Below are 6,708 nucleotides of genomic sequence, written 5' to 3'. Positions count from 1 at the left end.
TCTACTTGTTTAATCAGTTAATAAGCTTATTCCATGACTGTTATATTTGTCTATAAAGTGCCATCAAGTTGGAGCTGATTAATGGCAACTCCTGTGGGTTTTCAAGGCAAGTGATCAAGCCGAGATGGATTGGCTTAGCCTTCCTTTGTGGTCTCTCATCCAAAAATGTGCTTTTTGGAAACATCATAAATAGCAACATAGATAGTGGCTATGTGGGGAAATTTTGTACTGCAGCCATATTGCTTCAAGAACAGCAACACAAGTCAAAGAAAGGGCGAATTCCCACTTGAAAATTGCAAGCAGATCCAAACCTGTTCCTTGCGAATCCGTGTCCTCCTCATCGCAGTTTCTCCCTCCCCACCGCAGCGAGCAGGCAGGAGACACTCCCGGGTGCAGGCATCGTTGCAATCCCCACAGCCATGTGATCGTGCTTCATTGCCCTAACCTGATTGGTTGGTGTTCAGTTAGGCGGGACCTGTTAGCCACTTCAGAAACACTACCCATTTTTACCCATTAAAAACCCGCATGCGAACTATGTAAAGTGCAACCTCTATGAATAGTTGTCATTGACGGTACAACAACTATTTTATAACAGTTTTACCGTTAAATCATGTGAACGGGCTTAACCAAGCTTAATTTGTATTGCGCAAGCGCAGAAATGTGATCGTTCCGTCAACCCGGAAGTAGACTGCGCAAGCGTCACTGTAAGGGCTGTCGAGGAACGCTGATTGGCTGCGCAAAATGCGCTTCACGCTTTGGGGCGGGGAACGACTCCAGGTTCCAAACCTTGTCCCCTCGGAACAGCTGTAAACTGCGATAATGGGGCCCGAACCACTTGCATCCAGGTTCTGCGGGGACACGTGTTAATGGGTGAAACGAGCGTCAGAAACAGTTGCTGCCACAGAAGACATGGGGAGGACGTCGATGAAACCATGTTAGTGACCCGAAACCATGCTAAGGAAGTAGTGGGAATTCACCCAAAGACTGACAGGGGCAAAGGGATTTGGAGGCACAAAGAGGGCAAGGCATCTGGGTGGGCAGCCACCCACTAGGAGGATTTGCTTAAGTGGGGGATAAGGTTTGGAGAACATCCGACAAGCAGGGAAGTGCACACTGTAAGGGGAAATTTGGGCAAAAAGGGCAAGTGTTGGGAGGATAGAGGAACTCAAAGTCCAACCTGAATGCTTCAGGATTGGAATACGCCTCACACATATGTGATTCTACTGACTACAGCCTGTGGTCAATTAAGAAAGCACAGAAGGTGGGGCAACATGAATAAGGAGCTTTTTGTATGGCTCTGTAGACAGACTTCACTGAGTTTTACAGCCCAATCCAGAGCTGTTGGGCATGTGCAGACAGTGCTGCTCCACCCCCCTCCAAAGGGCTTTCTCATGGCACAGGAAAGTCAAGTAAAGAAACACTACTAACCTTTAACCTTCCCCCCGCCCCATAGGGGAAAGTGGAGATATGCCACAGAAAACACAGTGTATCTCTGAGGCTAGGCCCACTGGCAGCTGGGGGTGGCGGAGGAGTGCCAACGTGAGGTGAGTGCCAATGTGCTACAGCAGCCCAGGACTGGCAGATTTGCCCCTCCGCCAGGTAAGTGTCTCAGGGAGGGCAAATCTGCAGGCATAAGCATGCACCGCCTCCAGAAGGGGATTCACTCCCCTTCTGCCCATCTCCCAGCAATAAGGAAAATTTATGGTTTTTTCCCCATCTCCTCCAAGACAAAGAGACCAGAGTCTAAAAGTGAGGGTTTTGCATATCTGATATAACAAGGAGCTGTGATCCTCTGAAAAAATAAATCAGCATTCATTGGAGTTCAGCAAACTGGAGTGGCCCCTGTAAGTTGGAGACAGCTTCTAAGGTCTACCCAGCCTTTTTTCCTGCTTTCGATATTTTTAATTTATCTCTTTTTCACAATGGATCTTGCAGCATTATAAGAAAAAAAGATAAGCACTGGATGCTTCATTAGAAGAACTGATTTATTTCTGTCTTCAGGCTCTGAGAACTGAAAGTGAGAGGAAGCGGTATCAGAGGCAGAATGATAAATGGCTGGACAGCAACATTTAGCTGACTGTTTTTAGGAAGTATGTTATGTATATAGTCCTTAAATAAATCATCAAAGCAACAAGGCTGAGAAATAGAAAGGTTGGCACAGACCTTCTTTGAAGGAAGTGGAATCTGACCAATATAATGATTTAAAGAGTCTGGTGGCCATCTTGGGTGGCTTCACTCCGCATGAAAATTGCTGTGGAAACTGAGCCACTGTCCCCCCCCCCCCCTTTTATGGGAAGTCATTATTTGGACAATACCCCATTCAAGGTATCTTCACTTTGTAATTTTATAGGTAACTTTGCAATTTTACATTGGACTCTAGTAAACAGAAGGATTTTTTCTGGGGTTTTCTTTTTTTCAATTTATTGTGTGGAAATAATCAAACAATAATAGATCACAGGCGCCATCTGAGGGATTAGTACTAAATTGCATCCTGTTAACACTTTATAACCTATAAAAGGTTTTAGTAAGAGACAGCCAAGAAGGTGGGTGACATCTGGTGGACATAACTGAATTAGCTGGGAGGAAGCCATTTGAAGATATTTATTAACAAGTTCTCAGAAAGACTTGGAGACTAATTGCTTTACTCCTGCTGCCCTATTTTTTGCTAATTTTGTGGGACTCATATTGATAATTTTGAAATAACATTAATTTTAGTTTCGTAAATAAAACATTAATATACTAATTATCATATTATAATCTTAGTTTATTTTATCTCTGTTTTTGCAGCTTTAATATTGGTGACTTTTCTATTTTTTATTCTTTCTCCCCCCCATTTTGTTTTTATTCACATATAAATATACTCAGTATGTATTTATTCACTTATAAACATATTTAGTTTTTAGAACTGTATGTGGAATAATTGAGACATTTTAAGGTTTATCCTACCTTAATTTTTCACAGCTGATCATTGTAAAAGAGGCATATAAATATATTCAATTTGTTTTTATTCATCTTTTAGATAGAATTGTGTTTGAATTAATTAAGAATTTTAAAGGATGATCTAATTTTGATCTATATCAAGAGTATACCATATTCAGTGGTTAACTGGCCGCTCATCCTAGTGGAGGAGAGGAGTGACCATTTGGCAACGGTGTAAGGTGAACCCCATTAAAGTGATTTTTAAAGGCCTCTCTGCTAAGCCGAAACCTACAGAGAAAAACTTTGAAAAGCATTTTATTGTCTGAAAAGCATTCTTTTTGCAGACATGCTAAGATGCATGTAGCCTTGACCGCAAACTGCTTGCCTTGTAGAGACCAAAATAAGTTATATCCTGCACTCAAAAAGAACTTGCCAAAACCACCAAGGTTTCTCTTAGAAACACGCCTTGATGTTGTGTCCTTGTGATTCTCAGAAAAGCAACCTGCTTCTCCTCTCCTCCTGACCCCCTCCCCAGGGAGTTTTGCTTCATAGTTATCTGTGACATGTAACTATCTCAAAGTATAGCTAGAGCCAACAAACTGGTCATCAATCACGTATACCGGAACGCACCCAAATTTAGACAAGGCATAGACAGGAAGAAGGAGGAGGTGAAATACTAATTAGCCAATCATTAATTCAATGCTGCTTGTTGATGTATCATTATAAAAATGAATGTATTGCTAGCAAAATTCGTCCTGGACCCAGCTAGGCCTAGTTGTTAAAAGCTCTAGTAATTTTTTTAAAATAATTTTTTATTGTATAGAGTATTTGTACATTTGTTACATTTAATATCTTTATTCCATCTATACATTTTTTCCATTTCCCCCCCTCCCCCCTTCTTTCTATTGGTTATTTTATGCAAGCAGTAGGAGATTCATTCTTCTTATTCTCTTACTCCATGGCTCTTCGTTAAATCCGGCTTCTTCAATCCATTTTTCATACACTGTCCATATCTTCATGATATCTTCTATTTTTTCTTTCCATAAAATGTTTTTTGTCAGTCTCTCAAATATCTCTAACAGTATTTGTTCCCAAATATATTCCAACCATTTTGAAACTGTCCATTTTTTATTATCTTTCCAGCCCAACGCCAACACTGCATGTGCTGCTCTAATCATTATTTTATAAAAGCTCTAGTAATAAACTTTCACTGATTTTTCAACCATTTGCCTTTTTGCAACTGAATCGCGTGGTCTTGTGACTGACACTCAAGGGGCAGAGTTGTCAACGTGACACTTTGAAGTTTCTTTAGCCAAGGGGCAGTGAGGGGCAATCAACATCATCAGTCCTCTTACCCGAATAGGACTAGTTTGATTTGCTTGGAATTGGAACACAACATGGGGTTTTCTGATAGAAGGCCTGGGTGGGTGCAAATGAGTGTGCTCTGCAGATCCTGGATTGGGAACTGAGAATAGTTGGGGGTGCTTACCTGGAGTGCAGCCTGCAAAGCTGGACTGGAGAATTGTCCTCCGCTCACAACGAGCTTACAAAGGATAACTCGGGGGTGGGGTTAGGATTTTTACCGCCATCTGTGTACTATTTTTAAAGTCATGAGTAGGTTTTAAACGCTGTTGTATTTATTTCACTGTATGTTACCCTGAGCCCTTCAGGAGAGGGTGACTAATACATCGAATGAATAAATAAAATAAATAAACTATGTGGAAACTGCCTGCGTTATTGTTCAATATTTTAGTTAACACCTGGACTGGAACTGAGAGAGGTTTCTTGTTTTTCAAAAGTTTTGCCTGTTTTGTTATATTTGCACAGCTTAAATAAACTAATCGCTATCATAAGTTGTGCTCTTTTGTAGTTACTGATTTTGAAGAATCCATACTCTACACAGCTAAGTAACTGAACCATCCTACCCTTAGGGGCTGACTGAGCAGCACAAGTTCCCAACTTTGGGGCAAAGCTGGATTCTGGCAATCAGGAAGGGACCTTGGCTTAAGGAACAGGACATAGAAGTAAAGGCACACACATGGTTAAATGGATGCAAAACCTTGGCAAAATATAACCACGAAACAATGGGAGAATCTTTGGACCAAGTAAATTTACAGAATCTCATATGCTAAGAGAAATGGTGCAAAACATTTTTAGATGGTACATAACACCTAATGATATAGTCAACGTAAATAAGTTACAATGCAAAATGCTAGAAATGCTAAAATACCAATGCTACCTTTTATCACATGTGGTAGTGTAAAAAAAGTGTATATATTCTGTTACATTTACTTAGAGATCATTTATCTTGTATATTGGGTCTTTTATAGGGCAACCATTTGGTTTTGCTAGGTCGTTTACAATGCAAACATTTGGCCTCACTAAAGTTGTAAACTGTTTGTGTTTCCTTTAAGTGGTATTATTCTTTCGATAACACTTGTAGGAATTGGCTTTTACAAGGCCACATTCTAAACCTGACAGGTAGGGCTTGCTCAGTTGGGGGTCATCTCCTTCATCATCTAGAACAGGGGTAGGGAACCTGCGGCTCTCCAGATGTTCAGGAACTACAATTCCCATCAGCCTCTGTCAGCATGGCCAATTGGCCATGCTGGTAGGGGCTGATGGGAATTGTAGTTCCTGAACATCTGGAGAGCCGCAGGTTCCCTACCCCTGATCTAGAAGATTCTATTCTATTCGACACCCAATTGGTTAATTACTGATCAAATGGTTTAGAAGAGCCAATTCTTTAAAACCCCTGACACCATTTTAGAGAGAGGGATTCATAAAGGATTCTTCTTAAGATTTTTCTCTTTGTTGTTCTGGTCTTATTATTCTTCTGCCTTAGGCTGAATAACCTTGTATTGTATTGATTTTTATACTTGGAACTGTCTAGAGCTGAGCAAGAACTGATTTTTTAAATTTCTTTTCCTTTCTTTTTAATAATATGTTGAAATTTCAGCTGTTTGAGAGTATCTGGATAAAGAACCCTGGTTTTGGTACGTTACTGGTAAGATACCTGGCCTTGGGCAACCTTTTCACATATGGATGTGTCCAAAAATAAAAAAAAAATTGGATTATGATTTATGGGGAGATGCAAAAGATATTGAAAGCCAAGTTTATATTAAATTTTAAATGTGATTAAATATCTTGCCAAATAATATTCCAAAAATATATTATAAATTGTTTAAATATATGGTAACAGCTGCAAGGATTGTATTTGCAATGAGGTGGAAAGGTGAACATTATCCAGATCTCATGAAATGATTAAGTCACTTCATCAAATACTCAACAATGGTGAAACCAATATCTTTGGTGTATAGCAGACTCTCTACATAGTATGAGAGAAGATTGAAAGTTTTTTTTTAAAGATAATGACCAATAAATTGAATAATAAACTATGATCTGTGTAACTAAAGACATTAAGAGCAATGTAGATATGAAACTATTGAACTTTATACTCATTATCAGATTTCAAATATTTGGACTAGAATGTAATGACATTGGAAAACTGGCTGAATAGCAGAGATATGCAAGTTTCATGATGATTACAAAGTTTGATTTTATTATAATGCAATAAAATATATTTTTAAAAAAGATGCTACTGGATATGAATCTTCCTTGTATTGGAGGTGAGATTTAGCAGCTCATACTCATTTAACCTTTGATGGCAGGTGGTCTTTCAGAGGTTACCCATTTTCTGTCTATAATATCAGCTGCTCTAGTATTTCGCTATTTGAAAGCAGTTCCTTAGGGAAAAGGTGGAGTAAAAACGTATAAAATAACTAAATA

Source organism: Sphaerodactylus townsendi, linkage group LG02 (assembly GCF_021028975.2).
Source record: "Sphaerodactylus townsendi isolate TG3544 linkage group LG02, MPM_Stown_v2.3, whole genome shotgun sequence".
Lineage (NCBI taxonomy): Eukaryota > Metazoa > Chordata > Lepidosauria > Squamata > Sphaerodactylidae > Sphaerodactylus > Sphaerodactylus townsendi.
This window is presented reverse-complemented; position numbering follows the sequence as displayed.